This window comes from Nannospalax galili, unplaced genomic scaffold (genome assembly GCF_000622305.1).
Source record: "Nannospalax galili isolate Female #2095 unplaced genomic scaffold, S.galili_v1.0 scaffold115, whole genome shotgun sequence".
Taxonomy (NCBI): domain Eukaryota; kingdom Metazoa; phylum Chordata; class Mammalia; order Rodentia; family Spalacidae; genus Nannospalax; species Nannospalax galili.
Genome location: NW_008340588.1, coordinates 9,391,178 through 9,407,865, shown reverse-complemented (window position 1 = coordinate 9,407,865; position 16,688 = coordinate 9,391,178). Strand labels below are relative to the sequence as shown.

Genomic DNA, 16,688 nt, shown 5'->3' with positions numbered 1-16,688 from the left:
CTAAAACTTGTAAAAGGAGTACATCTTCAATTCTAGACTGCAGTCTCACTGCTATTATCCAATGAAATGATAACCAGAGCCAGTGAAATGGCAACCAGTTATTGAATTAACAAGAACATGAATACTACAACACATCCAGGTAGGTAGTGGGCAAACTGGCGAACAAGGAAAATTAACCAAGGAAAAATCATTAAAAACCTTCAGATAATAATTTTTGTTCCTGTGTTTACTTCCCATTTATAATTGACAATTTAATACAGATTTTCTTTGAAGTTAACAACTTTTTTTCCTCCTACATAATGTCACTTACATTTCTGTGATTATACTAAGATAATAACCACAGTTGTCAGTAGAAGCTTAGGGGTTATGCAAACATCAATCAATGTCATATCTAGAAGTAGATGAACCAAAAAATACAGCAATAATGTGCCTTCCCTGTACCAATAATCAGTTCATAAAAGAACTAGATTAAAAGGAATTACCCATCATTACCAGGGAAGACAAAAGGTTATATTAACCTTCCAGGGTAAAAAAGAAAAGGAAAGAAAGAGAAAGCATAGTTTTTCTCCAATATCTTTGAAAAGATCTTTAGACATGACCCCGATTTAACCTTCAAATCGCACCAGCACAATACAGGCTCTAGAAATTCTGGTGAACTGGGAAAGCAGAAATCTTTTGCAACGGCAGATTGGGAGCAAGTGTCACAATTTGCTCTACAGTGTTAGTCATTGGGCCCTGCCTTGGTTCCTATGTAGTCAAAGGAGGAGGATGGGATTCTGGGTTCTTCTCTCAAAGAATTATTTAGTGAAAGACCCACTACATAAGGAAATGTGGCCATAGAAATTGGCAGGAGGCATAAAAGAGGCAAACTGGAGATTTTACCTGGAACACAACAGCACTTGAGTTGTCTCAGCTACACTGAAAACTCAGGATATTTATACCTTTGATTCGCATCAGGAATGGAGCACAGAGAGGATCAGGGTACCATGTTGGGGGTGATGGTTCCAAGACTCAGCCCCAAGAAAAGCCCAAGAAGCAGGCCAAGGAGATAGATGAGAATGGTAGGCCTTTCAAACAGAAACTAAAACAGGAGCAGAAGAGACTTGAGAAGTTTAAAGCAAAGACCACAAAGAAGGGCTCCCTGGCCACAGGTGGAATTGTGAAATCTGGCAAACAGTAACTGATCCTTGATCTGAAGCCATGGTGATTCTCATTATTATTGAAATATCTGGATACATTGCCATAACATCTTTTGCCACAAATAGGTGAAGTGTGGTCTTGGAGACTGTTCTATATTATAATAATCTTTTGTTAAAAGAATGTAGAAAATGCAAGGAAGGAGTGAACAAATGAACAAAGGAACAAAGGGAGAGACAGAGAGAAAGGAGGAAGAAGAGGAGAAGGAGGAGGAAGAGGAGGAGAGGAGAAGGAGGAGGTAGAAAGAAAGAAATGAAGAGTAGAGAAGGACCTGACTGCTTTCCATAGTGGTTAAGATGTGCAATGAAAATTACTACTAAGGAACTGAGGCTATTTGTACAGGTATCTAACTGAAATAACAAACAGAAATTTCTGGAGTCAACATGTTTCCACTGGAGTGACTAAATTGCCTTAAATATCTCTAATCAGGTCCTACATTCTGCAGGGGTACTCTTACCACTGCCCCATGAGGGTAAGGCTCATGAAGTGAACTGATATATTCTCTTAGACTACTTTATTTAAAATATGTTTATTTCAAGCTTCCAGTTGTTGATTCTGAAAATGGAAGTCAGTGTCCCACCAGAGGGCCTTACACACCTTGCCCAAACTAATCAGTGTCTGCTGTCTCTAGCTCAGTACGCAGATCCATATAATACTGTACGAAAGATATCCAGTATCATCTCTGCATAACACAGAAGTTATTATGAAGGCTACCCTATGTTCTGCTGGCATAGTTGGAATATGTTATGTCCCTTGCTATAACTGATTAATTCTTCTCATGTATTCTCTCTCCTTAACAAGGTATAAATAAATCAGACATCACGAGCCCTCTAAAAGTAACCACCTGAGAGAAAGACCTGAAAAGCACATGGTGTATTTCTCTTACTGGGGCACTGATGGAGGAGCCAACAGCCTTTAGTAAGTGAAAATGAAATGACGATTTCAAATTTACCTACGATACTGCTGAATTTGATGCTTCCTATGCCACAACTAATTCCCATTGTATCTCTGTCTTTGTAAGTTCTATCCTAGTTAAATCTCCATAATGAACATTTTAAGTATCCAGAAAAAAAACTCTAATATCTAAAGAGTAGTTTGGATCTTCGAAAGAAATACAAAGCAATTCAAATAATTTGTCTCATAATGCGTGGCCAGTGGACTCCCAGGTTGTAATCTCCAAGAAGATGCTCAGAACCTCTTCTCACCTTGAAAACTGCTACAGTGTGGATTAGGCAAGCAATTCACTCAAACTGACATTTTCTGGAAGATCCCTTTCCATTTGTCATCTATTTGAAGCTCAATAATCTCACCTACTGTAAAACTGAAATATTCAAATAAGAGAATTTGTGGTTTTGTCACTTTAGTCATCCGTAAGCTATTCTAGCAGCTTTTTGCTTGATTTGTTTTGTTTTGTTTTGTTTTGTTTTTGAGACAGTTTTCGTGTAGCCCCAGATGATCTAGAACTGACTGTGTAAACCTGGCTGACCTCAATCTCACAGAGATTCTCCTGCCTCTTCCTCTAGAGTGCTGGGATTAAAGGTGTGCACCACCACATCTGGCCCATTTAGTCACTTATTTAATTATACTTTTAATATATATATATATATAAATATAGATCCTGAATAAAACATAACGGCCTACTTTTGTAAACAACATCCTACTTTACGTATCATTGCATTTTTATCCATATAAACATCATACATGTAGGATTTGCTCATATCATATCAATTCCAATAATTTCCCAATAAAAGCATCGATTTTGAGATTTTTGTTGTCATGTACAATTCCTCTCTCTAGGGTACATTCCTAGAAATGAAATTATTTTGTAAAGTGTAAGATAAATTTATTCTTCACTTTCTCTGCAGTGGCTGAACCAATTTACTCTTCTAACAAATAGCATTAAATTTTATTTCTTTGCATCCCTGCCAGCTGTCCTGTTTGCTCAATTTATACTTTTTACCAAACTGATGAAAGTGAACTATTACCTTCTTTGTTTAATTGATAGAGAAATGACATCTTTTCCTAGGTTCATCAGTCCATTGATTTTCTTCTTGTGTGCAATATTTCCTGATCTTATTCACAGACAAGTTTTCTAGTCAGATGTCAGTCTTATTTTTAAGGTTCTGAATATATTTTGAATAGTAAATGTATAAAAGCAAGGTTGTCATTCATATGGAGTAAAACATTACAGCAATTTATGTCTTGACTTTTAAAGTCTTTATGGTGGTCCCAGTAATTAAATCATCTAAAGTAACTAAAGCCTTAAAATATTGACCTATAATGTGTACAGAATAACATTAAGTACTGTCATCAACAATTGTCATCCTCATTATTAAAAATATGTATTAGCATATATAGTACATCTTTTCTGAACTTAATACTTAACACTCAAAGTTTATTTATTTTGATTATTGATCAGTCTCATATTTCCTATTCTTTTACTTTACAATTTTATAAGCTCTTGTTTTCCATGGTTCTGGATAAGCAGCATATTACAGGTTTTTATTTTTTAATGTACTTATTTTGTCTTAATAGACAAGAAAAATGCATCTCATGCAATTACTAAAAATATACAGCTTAACCCTTCCACAGTTGCTCATACTTCATTATTTATGATCCTAATTTGTATATTTGTCTGCACTTGACTCATAAACATTTTCTACATATTCCTCTTCTCTTTTCAGTGTTTGGAAGCCATTTCTTATATAGCTGCTTTTAGATTTTTTTGTTTTTTACTCTTTTGTTGAGACAGGATCTCACTATGTAGCATTGGCTGACATGGAACTCATAGAGATTCTCTTGCTGGGATTACAGGTGTGCACCACCATGCTCAGCTTGCTTTTAGATTTTAACATACATTCTTAACTTCAAATTTTTCTCTCCTGACTATGCAAACTGATAAAGGAGAAAAATCAATCAATTTTCCAGCCCCAGCTTTAAAGCCTAATAACCACAAAAATGACCAGCACAGCAAACTATATTGGCATGGTAGCAGTACTGTTATCTTGGGGGAAATCAACAGCTATCTAATTGGACTTAAAGTCCAATTAGAAAGAAAGAAACTCATGAGTGGTATTGTATTTGCTAAATAAAAACAGTCAAATAAACATGGCTGGGGAGGCCATGGAGACTAGAGAAAACCCTACATCTGTCACATCCCTAGACACGCATAAATTTCTTATTGTAGGTTAAATATGAATCCTTATATTTACAGACAAGTATTCCTGTCACCACTCATCAAAGAACCTTCTTTTTGTAGCAGACTGGCAAACACAGAAAATAAGTGTCTGTGAGATGCCCAACTCTAAGTGACACATCTACAATGGAATGTCTGTCTACACCTAGGGTTCATGGAACATAATTGAACAGGGAGTAGAGAGACTACTAATGCATCTTTCAGCTCTCATGAGTGATGCTTCCTCATGTAACAGAGGGATATTAACACAAATGGCCCCATATGGCCAAAGTGTAGAAAGTAAGAGACTGCAGTGTGTCCCTGGATAGAACTCCTATATTAAACCTCACGTACCCAGGGCTCAGGTGTGGAAGAGGGAGCAGAAAGATTGTAAGAGCCAGGGGTGGTGGACAAATATAAGGAAACAGAGGCCTCAGGCTTCTAGAAATTCTTTATATGAACTTACAGCAATGATGACAAAATGCACAAGACCCATGCAAACTCAAACCAGATGAAAACCCAGCAAAGACCTGGGGGAATGGGGAGAAAGCCCCAACCTTAGCACAGGAACTCTTGGTAGTTGATGATTGCTGGATGAGGTAGAGTAGATTTTCTTTAAGGGAGTGACAGTAGATAGGCTGACCAGGCTCCAGTGGATGAATTCACACCAAGGGACACACAGGGACACAAACTTGACTCGATATGCCTTAACACAGATGACAAAATGCATAAAATCCAGTAGAAGAGGCCTATGGATCAGTGCATGTAGGGAGGGCATCTAAATATGATTAAGATGTAAGTATGAAATGTACAAAAATTCAATAAAAATATATATTTTGAAAAGAAAATATCTATCTTGTTTGAAGCTAAGCATTATATTTAGTTATATCCTATACACTATGAGGAGCTCAGCACAATCTAATTACTCATTACATAACACCTCACTCTTGACATTTCCATCTGTAGTTTCATTTATATATTGATTAACATGAAAATTAATGTTACTTTCAGTTGATTGTAAATTTACTAAAAGTTATTTAAATTCTTTTTTTGTTTGTTTGTTTTTGTTTTGAGACAGGGTCTCCCTGTAGCCCCAGCTGTCCGGAACTCACTATGTAGACCAGGCTGACCTTGAACTCTTCATGGTTACCATTGTTTATCTTTCAACATGTTTTTCTGTCTTCTTTTATCTTTTATCATGTTCAAAAGGTTACTAAGAGAAGATTTAAGGGTACTAGACACCATCTACCTTGTTCTTAAAAAAACAATTCTCTTCTTGAATGACTGGTTCATTATATTAACAAATGTGTTGACAGTTTGAAGGTATGGCTTTACTCTCCTCTGGCACCTGATGCTGTGTGGGATGAGTTTTCTCTTGTTCTGTTGTTAATGCTTTTGCAAGAAACCCATTTTTTTTCTATTACTGCTTTTAAATGTTATTCCTTATAATAGAAGTTGAAGATTTATACTAGGTGTGGCTTGTATTTAAATTTTTCAAGTATTCAAACTGTACTCACAGAATTGTAATATTTTCTTCAATTTCAGTAAATCTGCAGCTATTTTCTCTATGAATAATGTGTCTCAATCAGTGCTTTCTCTAGAACTTATACCAGATAAAACCTGGAGATAATTCACATAGCCTCTGTGTTACTTAATTGCTTTCCTTACTGATTTGTGTTCAAGATGACTTTTGGTACCATGTTCCAGCTCACCAATTCTTTAGCCTCACTGCTTCTTTAGTATATCTGATTTTATTATCGGTTCACAGGTGCACATTTTATTTCGTGCTTCATATGGGTTTGGGGTGTTCATGTCTTATTTATTTGCAATGGACATTAAGCATATAACCAATGACATTCTGGTCACTGTTAATTGACTTACATTAGTTCTACTAAAATGAGATGTGTTTACCACTTAAATTTGATACTGAGAAGAAAAGCTATGTCTTGTGTTTAACTTTAAACAATTGTTTAGCTTGTAAATAAGAGGATGGAAAGGGTTGGTGGCAAAACTGATCCTAAATAAATGACCAGCAAACAATTATTCATCCATTACCTATATGAATGTTATTGAGGCTCTGTTATTTTTCTGAGACAAGATTGTTCATATTGTCTGACAGATAAATGAAATTTTATTACAATGATATAGGTACTTATATGGAAGCAAAAAAGTATTTTTACGTATCTTTGCTTCATAGTAACTTATCACAGGTGGATAGTAATCCCTTCTGTGATAGGACACAGCAAGGGTCAGGTGAAGTAGGAAACAGGAGACTGCTGTTCTTCCCACTTCAAATATGATGTCTACATTTTATTATTTTAGTGTAGGATGCATGTTTATTTTGTTACTTCCAAATTAAGATAAACTTTTCTTTTTTTAAATACTCTCATCCTATGAATGACAATTTATGAAAATTCAATTGTCCTTAAAATCCAGACTCATTTTAATCATTTTTGAGGTACAAATTCTGCTTCTTGCTAATAGTAAGCTTTGTGAACCCAGTGTGGCAGCTGTGGTCTGCTGGCATGTGTTGGGATTCGAGCAGGTGAGCAGGCGCATCCCCATCGGGGAGTGCCAGTGCTCAAGGTCTACCTGTTCTACACCGATTAGAGTTGCAGCTTCGCTGAGCACTGCCACGAAGAGAGGCTGCTCAATGCAGTCGGCCCTCAAGCTGGACTTGGAGGAGAAGTTGTTTGGACAGAATCTAGCCACCGAAGTGACTCTGAAGGCTGACTGGCTTCAGAAACCACAAAAATCCCAAGAAACCACTGACCCTGTCCTTGCATGGCTGAGCTGGCACAGGCAAGAATTTTGTTAGCCAAATTGTGGCCAACAGCCTTCATTCAAAGGGCATGAAGAGTTACTTTGTCCACTTGTTTGTATCAACGCTTTAGTTCACTCAAGAGTAGAAGATAAAACCGTATCAGTAATGCAGGAGGGGACCTCATAAATAAGATGGCCCTGGACTTCTGGTGGACAGGAAGAAAGAGAGAAGAGAAGAGCTGAAGGACCTGGAGCTTGTGCTGTCCGTGTGCGTCTTCCACAACAAGCACAGTGCGCGACAGCACAATGGGCTCACAGACTGAAACCTCATCCACTACTTCATCCCCTTCCTGCCCCTGGAATACAGACATGGGAAGATGCATGTGCGGGCAGAGATGCAGACCCGAGGGGTTGCTGTGGATGAAGACATCGTCACCAGGATGAGAGAGGAAATGACCTTTTCCCCCAGGGATGCGAAAATCTACTCGGACAAGGGCTGCAAAACTGTGCGGTCCGGGCTGGATTTCCACTGAGTTCTTGGCCCCGTGGGGTGAGAGGATTCAGGGAGACCTGCGCCCGACCCCAGGTCTCGCCTTTAGAAGCACTTTGAAGACCCCTTCAGGGCTTTGCACATTTGCACTTGTGGAGCTTACATTTGGGAATAGAGGCTCTAAGAGCTAATTTTTAGAGATACTAACCTGGCCATGCAGCATAATGGCGGCTGAAGAACTCTGAAAACCCCTCACAGTTACCAACAGCGAGTCAAGTGCCTAGAAACAGCTGAGTTCATGAGGTGGGGGTCCTTTGTGACCCATGGTACCACACCTCAGACCAGGGCTCCAGTGCCCTTCTGCAGCCTAGGTATTGGGCTTCACATGCTGGAAGCACCTTTTCTGCTTTTTCTTGTCCAGAGTGTGTTCACTGACCTCATGCATTTTAGACGGAGTTGGTGGCACCAGAAACAGACTGTTTTAGGAGAACTTGTGGGCCTGAACTGCATGCCAAGCACTCTCAACCTGATCTGACCTGTCAGTGTGAGGCACTGTAGCACACCAGGACACACAGGGCCTTCGGGTCTGTGCTTGCAGTGGCTGCTGCTCCGGCCCTGGGTGTCAGATTCCCTCACCAGTCTCCACTGAGTGTGAACTCCAGCTTGCCTTGAACCACTGTCACTTCCAGATCTCCCAGCCTTCTCACTAGTCACATCAGAATGAGGATGTAGGATCTTTACAAAGCCATTGGTTCCCATGCTTGCTTGTTACACTTGATTGAAAGGTGAATCCCAGCAGTCAGTTCATAGGCTCCAGGGGAGAAGGGGAGCAGCACACAGTTTTCATGGACAAGTGATTTGTTTTTGTCTTTGTTTTTTTATCATGTTTTTACTTCTGAACCTTAGGTAAAAAAGTGTTCAATGACACATATTTTAAAACCTAGGAAGGGTATAAAATGGAATAGTTAATTATTCTCAGATTCTCTTAAACAAATAGTAGACATTTTTATTGTTCATGGTGTGGGAGCACACACCTGCAATCCCAGCTGAAGGATCAGGAGTTCAAGGTCATCCTCTGCTATGAAGTCAGTTTGAGGTCAGCTTGAACTACAAGAGACCTGCTCTCAAAAGACAAAAATTCAAAAAAAAAAAAAGTTAAATGCAAAGTGGTACTATTTGGTCACAACTGTAGACCCCACAAAATCGTTAGGGTGTCAATTTGGATGACTCCCAGTGCCGGACTGGACGCCTGATTGTTAGGAAATGAGCCTTGCAGTCCAACCAGCATGAATCCTTCTGACTCAGAGTTGCAATGCAGCTACAGGATGGTATGAGGACAGTGTGCAGTGTGTGGCTATACACATGCACTGGTGTGTGTGTGTGTGTGTGTGTGTGTGTGTGTGTGTGTGTGTGTGTGTGTGTGTGGTGTTTTTATAACGCAACCAGGGACCTAGAAATCAAATTCAGGTTGTCAGGCTTGGCAGCAAGATCTTTTATTTCCTGAGCCATCTTGATAGCCTAATATTATATTTTGCTGCTATGTGAAACGTAACATAACTAACCTACACAACTACTTAAAAAACTTTGTAACACATAAATAATTTTCATCATATTTTTATAATCTCTTTCCTATTTTCTCTCTGGACTCATACTTAAGGTTCATATGTTTGTTTTCCTGTCATTATTTTTTGCATTTTCATTATTGTGGAAGTTAAATGAATAAACTTTAGGTTAGTAAAATTTATTGAGTGCAATATAACTAAGGACAAATATTGATCAGTATCTGTTGTTGCTATCAAAATTAATATTAGGATAGCAATGTTGAACCTTTCCTGGTGGCACATATCTTCAATATCAGCACTGGGGGAGAGGCAGAGGGAAGGGGATCTCAGTGAGATTGAGGCAAGCCTTGTCTACATAGAGTTCCAGACCAGTTGAGTCTATAGGGAGACCCTGTCTCAAAAAGAATACCAATGTTACTTTGGTAGCCAGATGTAGAACAATTTATAATAGCCTTACCATAAAATGGCAGATAATTATATTGACTTCATAAGGTTTTTGTTGAAAAGTAGCTGATAAACCATTGAAAATTCTGTTCAAATTTAAAGTTCTTTGAAATTTTCATATAATCACGAACATTGCTGAAAACTATCAAAAAAAGAATATGGTTTCTTGGCAAAATTAAATCTAGTAATGAGGAAAATTCATAATCTAACTCCATATCATTTGCTTTTTAAGTAATGACCAGACTTCCTTTATAACAAATATTCAGGACATATTTCCTGTAAGAGGCCAGGCATAAATAGGCTTAATATCAGTCTCAATCAACAAAAACAATTGCAGCAATTATCATTATCTTGTCTCACCCTTACAACTGAAAAAATCTGAAGAGCTGAGCATTAAAAGTCCACAAACTTTTATAATGAAAAATGTACCATCAGCCTTACAAACATAATTATTATGTCTCATTCCAATCTTAAAACCTTGACAACATCCTTTTCTGCCCATTAATTGTAGGAACAAGAAAGAAAAGGTCATTAATCAAATTTCTTTTGTGAACATGTAATATAAATGACAAATATAAGTGCTAGAGAATTCTGAATGGATAAGCAGGCAAGGTTTAGATGACAAATATAGAGGAAATCTTGGAGAAATATTGAAAATTTTGGACCTTTAAAAATTCAAAGGATGACCTTTAAAAGGACATTACCTGTATAAATTTTAAAAGACATAAATCAAATGATAGAATTTGGTTGTGTTACTATTCCTAAAAGAAAATTTGACATATTAGATTTGTTAGCTATGATTATCTCAATCAAAAACATTGGTAGAAAATTCATGCGTTCTTTTACATATGGAACTACATATTTATATACATATCTGACTCATTTCCTTCAAAATGTTTATTTAAGATAATTGTAATTCTTAAATACTTTGTTCTTTTAAATATCTAGGAATTAGGATGTCCATTCATTTTCTATTCCTTTATGCCACCCCTTGTAATTTTGGGATACGTAATATGTTCCTTTGTCTGCTTTTCTTAGGAAAAATGTAGGTGTAACAGAAACAGCCCATTATACAGGTCTAGAACTTTGCTTCCTCATTGGTTGGTTGGCTCATTTATACTGAGACAGAGTCTCACTCTGTAACTCTGGCTGGCCCCACATTCATGATGCTCCTGCTCTGTCTCTCAAGTTCTGGGGATACAGGCCTGAGCCACAATGTCCAGCTTGCCTGTATCTCATCTTACTGAAATCATCCATGACTGTGAAAACCTGTTTTATCTTATTTTGTTTTCCATACTACCCACTTGCTTATAGTTTCAGTCTAGGAAACAAATTTACTTAAGAAACCTAAATTAACGCTGTAGCTTATATGGCAGCTACAATCAAATATATTCTCACAAGTACAATAAATAATCCAAACTCTTTCATGGTTTCCAACTAAAGGGTGAAATAATCAAACTCCATGTTACAGATCTACAGATCATCCTGGCTCTGACAACAGTGGGCACCTCTCTCCAATTGTAAAAACTAAGTCCATTTTCAGCTCTAACGAACAGCACCTATAGAATATTAATGCAGGGAAACCCTATCTTTAGCTATTTCTTCTGAGTTCAATAGAGCTATAAAAATGTCTGTTGCAGAGAAGATGATAGTTATTCACCCCAAAATTTATTGAACAATAAATATGCATCTGGGAAAACATACTATCTTTTAAATGTGGCTAATGAGTAATACATGTCATTTTAAAATGGAAAAGCCCAGGCAAAATTGTACCATCTCTTCCTTTTTGGTAGTATTCTCAAAGTGTTTTCTATAATATTTTAATAGGTCACATATAAATAGGGCTCATTATCCAATTAAGTTTTGAAAAATATATATCTATTTAGTTTGGAACTTTTTGCATTTTTCTATGTTAATATCCATGGGTATCTTGAAGAACTGTGGAATATTTTCTAGTCCATTTAGAAAATATTAAGTCAGGAGTAGCAGAGGATGCCTGTAATTCCTACACTAGGGAGACTGAAGCAGGAAGATCATGAGTTGAAGGGCATCTTCAGCTACATTTTGAGACTGTCTCAAAAATGAAAGAGGAAGAGGAAGGGGAGGATGGAGGAGGAAGAGGAGGAAGAAGAGGAGGATAGGGGAGAAGGGGAGGGAGAAAAAGGAGGAGAAGAAAGAGGAGCAGGAGGGAGGAGGAAAGAAAACTGAACGAAAAATAAAGTTATTGTTTTTGCCCTATAATTTTTTGATGTCAGAAAGGGCAGGCAATTGAAGAGATAAGGTGAAAGTGAGATGGTCAGTACTGCTTTTTGCTGAGGTAAGAGCCAGTCTCTTGGGCTGGGCTATAGATTAGGAGAAGAAAGATTGCCTCATATATTAGTTACTTATCTTGCTTAAATAACATACCTGACAGTAGCAGCTAAATGGAAGAGTTTATTTTGGCTCACATTTCAGGGGTGCAGTGCAAAATGATGGGAAGTCATGGAGACAGGAGCTTGAGGCTGCTGGTCACATCGCAGTCACAGTCAGAAAGAGAGTGGTAAATGCCTGTGCTCAAGTCACTTTCATCTTTTTATTCAGGACCCTAAAATGGCACTACCAACAGGTAAATCTTACCCCTCAATTAACCTAATAGAGACAGTCCTTCACAGACATCCCTGTTGATTCTAAATTCCATCAAGTTGATAAGATTAACCATCATACTTAATATATTTGACATTTGAGTCCAAACCCTAATACCACGGAGAAAATTAAGAACCAGTTTTTCATTCTTTATTTCCTGACAACTTAAGGACAGTCTTGCATGTGTTTAAGACCTTTAAAGTACATTGTACTTCCCTTGGTCATCATTTTTGGGGTCATCCTTCTTACATAAACGATAAATAAGATGGCCAGAGTTATGGATCTACATAGGAGGTAGCCAGACTGAGAAGCTCTGGCTTGAGAATCTCTTGGTATTGAAGTAAATTGCTTGGCTTCCTGTTTAGTCATGTTTATCTTCTCTGTCAATTAAGTTTGTTTTTCCCAGAAGAAAACATGATCAGCAGAGCTGATGCCAAAGTAGTCATTTGCTAACTTGAACGTTAGCCTGCTTTGGTAAGATCAAGGAGGTAACTCATGCAATCCTGTCTATCTATTTTAGGACCTTCCTTAGATATTTTCTTTTTGGGTCCAATTACAAACTTCATTTAGAAAGTTCTAAAATTCTTCCAAGCACGTCTGTTGGATGTCTCATCAGTCAATAGGAGAAAAGTTAAAGACACAATGAATTGTATTTTCAAAATTTCTGAGAGAATATATTTTCAGCCTTCTCATAACAACAAGTACTTGAGGATAAATATGTTAATTATCTTAACTGAGCCATTCCACAGTGTATACATATTTCAAAACATCATATTGCATATGACACATATATATTGTTTTTATTTGGCTATTCAAAAATATTTTAAAATACGCTATTAGTGTTCTCAATCATCTCTATCTCTAAACAAAGCTTCACATAGATTCTTAGAAAGCAATTCTTAGGTAAACAGTTCTACTACCTTTGTCTTTCTTATCATAAACACTGTCATCATAATCAAAAAGTTTCAAAATGTTAGGCATTTCCTTTCTCCTTCTACCTTTAATTTGGTTTAATCAATTTTAAAAGGTTACTCAGCTATTCTTAATGGAGGCATGTTGCTACTTCTATGAATATTGTACTGTTAGTTGTCTATACGTCTTTATTTGGTGGTCGGGACTCAAATAAACATCTAGGTGTTTCTAGAAGCCAATGTTGTAGTAAATGTATGTTGACAAAAATATAGAGAAAAGGACCAAATTATTGAACAAATAAAGAGACAAGATAAGTCATATGTGTGTTTAATCAGTGTAATGATTTTCTGATTCACATTTAATATTTAATGGTATCACCTTTACCATGGCCATAAACATTCTTCATATTTCCATAAAACAGTAGTATCATACACTGTAATATACACTCCTATAATAAATATCTGATTCTTGTTTTCTTCCTTTACAACCTATGTCCTGTGCTATATCTTCTGCTTTATCATCTACCACATCATTTCATCCTTCTAGTGAAAAGTGACTTTCAGTGACTCTGATGATACAATCCCTGGTGAGATTCAAAGAGAAATAGACATCTCTCAGCTTCCCTCTTTGTCATAAGAATAGATGTTACCTGTAATGGAATGAGTTCTTCTCTCTAGCTGTCTTTCATATCCCTGACTCACTGGTCTACCTTCCTCTCTTAACTCATTTTTGGCAACCCACAATTCTGACCCTATATTTATTCTCTTTCAATGGCCAGCATGACTCATGCACATTTTTCTGTTTCACAATAGTTGAGCTTTAACCTGAACAATTCACTTGCCTATTCTTTCTGTTATTTCTTAATTTAAGCTCGCAGAAAGCAGTGTCATCAGCTCAGCTTGCATAGTTGCACAAAGACCTACATTGGTATTCCTAGTTTATCTCTTCACTTTACTTTCAAACTATGGCTAAGGAGGAACAGTTTAATGATTAAAAATATTACCTGTCTATCCCTGTATCAGACTACGGGTCAACTAGTTTATCTAAGAGCCAACTGTAGAATAAAAAGTATTGGTGCTGGAGAGATTGCTCAGACTTGGAGGGGAGGGAGTGGTCATGGATTTGATCAAAGTACTTTATCTATACATATATGAAATTCTCAATAAAGTTTTTGTGAAAGATAAAAAAAATTATGACTCATTCCAGATGTCTATTAACAGATGAATAAATAAGAAAACACAAGGCTGGAGAGATGGCTCAGTGGTTAAGAACACTAGTTGTTCTTGCAGAAGACCCAGGTTTGAATCCCAGCACCCACATGGCAGCTAACAACTGTCTGTAAATCCAGTCCCAGGGATCCAACAGCTTTTTCTGACCTCTGTGGGCATTGCACAACATGGGTGCCCTTATCTACATCCAGGCAATACATGCATACACATAAAATAAAAATAAATAAATATTTTTAATTTTTTTTAATTAAAAAATGTATTAATGTTGGAGCCAGTCTATATAGCTAGTTGCTATTAGCTATGTGTTATCAGGTAAATTTCAAAATCTCTTGTTATTATAATTATCTTATTATTTATACTGAGGATGATAATATGACCAAATGTATTAATTACTATGAGCATTCACGATATATTTAATATTACTTGGTTAGGACAATACCTAGCCCATGATAAGCATTATAATATACTGCAGTGTAGTTATTATTATGTAACTCCCTCAAGGGCCAAGTCAAATAGTGCTTCCAATCCAAAATTATCGGCAGACATTACTAGCCACTGTATTATTGAAGCATCATTATTATTTCTTCTCTGCTGGAGTGGTCCTACTTCCTGCTCTTCAGGATCCATGCTTTATTCCTCATCTATATTTTTATCAGCTTCTCCCCTCTTGGATAACACCTATCAGATATGTGCTTAGTTAACTTCCTTAAAGGGCACTTCCAGCTTTTATTATGATTTTTTTGTAAATGGATTTCATTTCACAAATCTCAAGATAAATATTTAATATCAAACAATTTGGTCCCATATTCCTTACTTATTACTGTACTAATCTAAACTTGGAATTTCATCACATAAATGTAGATGTCGAGCTGTCTCTATTAAGAATATTCAGTCTTCTTTGTTATTTTTTAGACAAAGAGAATTAATTCCCACAATGAATACTGAGAAATTCTGATATACCAGCTCATCAGGTTCCTATTTTAAACAATCACTTTATGAAATACTTAAAATTATTTCTACCAGATAAATAATTGAAATAAAAGTCTGAATTTACATGTTAAAAGGATCATTGGCTTGAAAGCAAAGATGATTATTAGCTCTAATATAGTTAATGATTTGTTAAGATTCATTAAACTTTATTACATAACAGTACTCAAATTTGTATTACCATGAGAATTATTTGTTTATTAGGAATTCTGTCAATATCACAAAATTTAGTAACCATGAAATTTAAATGACTATGAACTGTAATTAAAAAAAAAAAAAAAAGCTACAAACTCTGAGGCTGGAGAAATGGTGCAGCAACAAAGAGCACTGGCTGTTTTTGCAGAGGACCTGGGTTTGGTTCCCAGCACCCACCCAGATGGCTAAAAACCATCTGTAACTCCAGGTCCAGGGAATCCAATGCCTTCTTCTGGGCCCCATGAGTATGTGCACTTACATGCAGGCAAAACATTCATACGTGTACATTTTTTAAAATTTTGTTTTGAACCCAAGCGAGAAGAGATGGTTTAGTACAGAACTAAGCCCTTTTCTCCCTACTATTGATCCACGTGTAGACTCTGACCACTCCCTTTTATAGAACATATTGTATATTTTTATTATTAACTTCTCTTTTGGATAACCATGTATTACATTCAGAGACATAATTCAATTTCATCTCTCACACAATCCCAATCATCGCTGTATTTTATTTAAGAGTATATATGACAGATATGAGAATGAATAAGAATCCTCAAAAACAGGACAGCAGTGGCCAAGACAGGGGGGGAAAAATGCATGTGACACAAGCTCTTGGGATTCTTTCAAGTGTGAGAATGCCCTGTCAATTAGTCAAATCAGTGCTTTTTGACATTAAAATTAGCACCAAACAAACAGCCATTAAAAATACAACAACACAGCTCTGACTACAGCAAACAGGATTCTAAAGAAACAGAAAGTCAATAGCACAGCTGGAATACAAGGCAGTGGCAGGAGCCAAGAAGCAGATTGCACAGCAGTTGGCCATTTTCCAGATGGATACTCTCACTGGCAGTGAGAACATATGAACAGTGCCAACACACAGCTGGACAATAGTGGTCCCCCTGCCAGACTCTCCATTCTGTACTCCCTGAGAGTAAAAGTTCTGCTAGCCTTCCTTCAAATTACTCTCAAATGAGACAGTCACCATAGATCTCTGTATCTCCAAGGCTATATTCCATTGGTTGAGCACTAAGCACCATCTTATGTACATAGTGAATTATACAAATCATTCCTGCAGATTACTGCAGATTTAATAGAAAAATCAGGCTTAA

At 36.9% G+C, this 16,688-nt stretch overlaps 1 pseudogene; it reads left to right on the top strand.

Moving 5' to 3' along the window:
* The first annotated feature begins 1,663 nt into the window (after positions 1-1,663).
* Positions 1,664-7,668, top strand: LOC115070767 (annotated as a pseudogene).
* Positions 7,669-16,688: the final 9,020 nt, after the last annotated feature.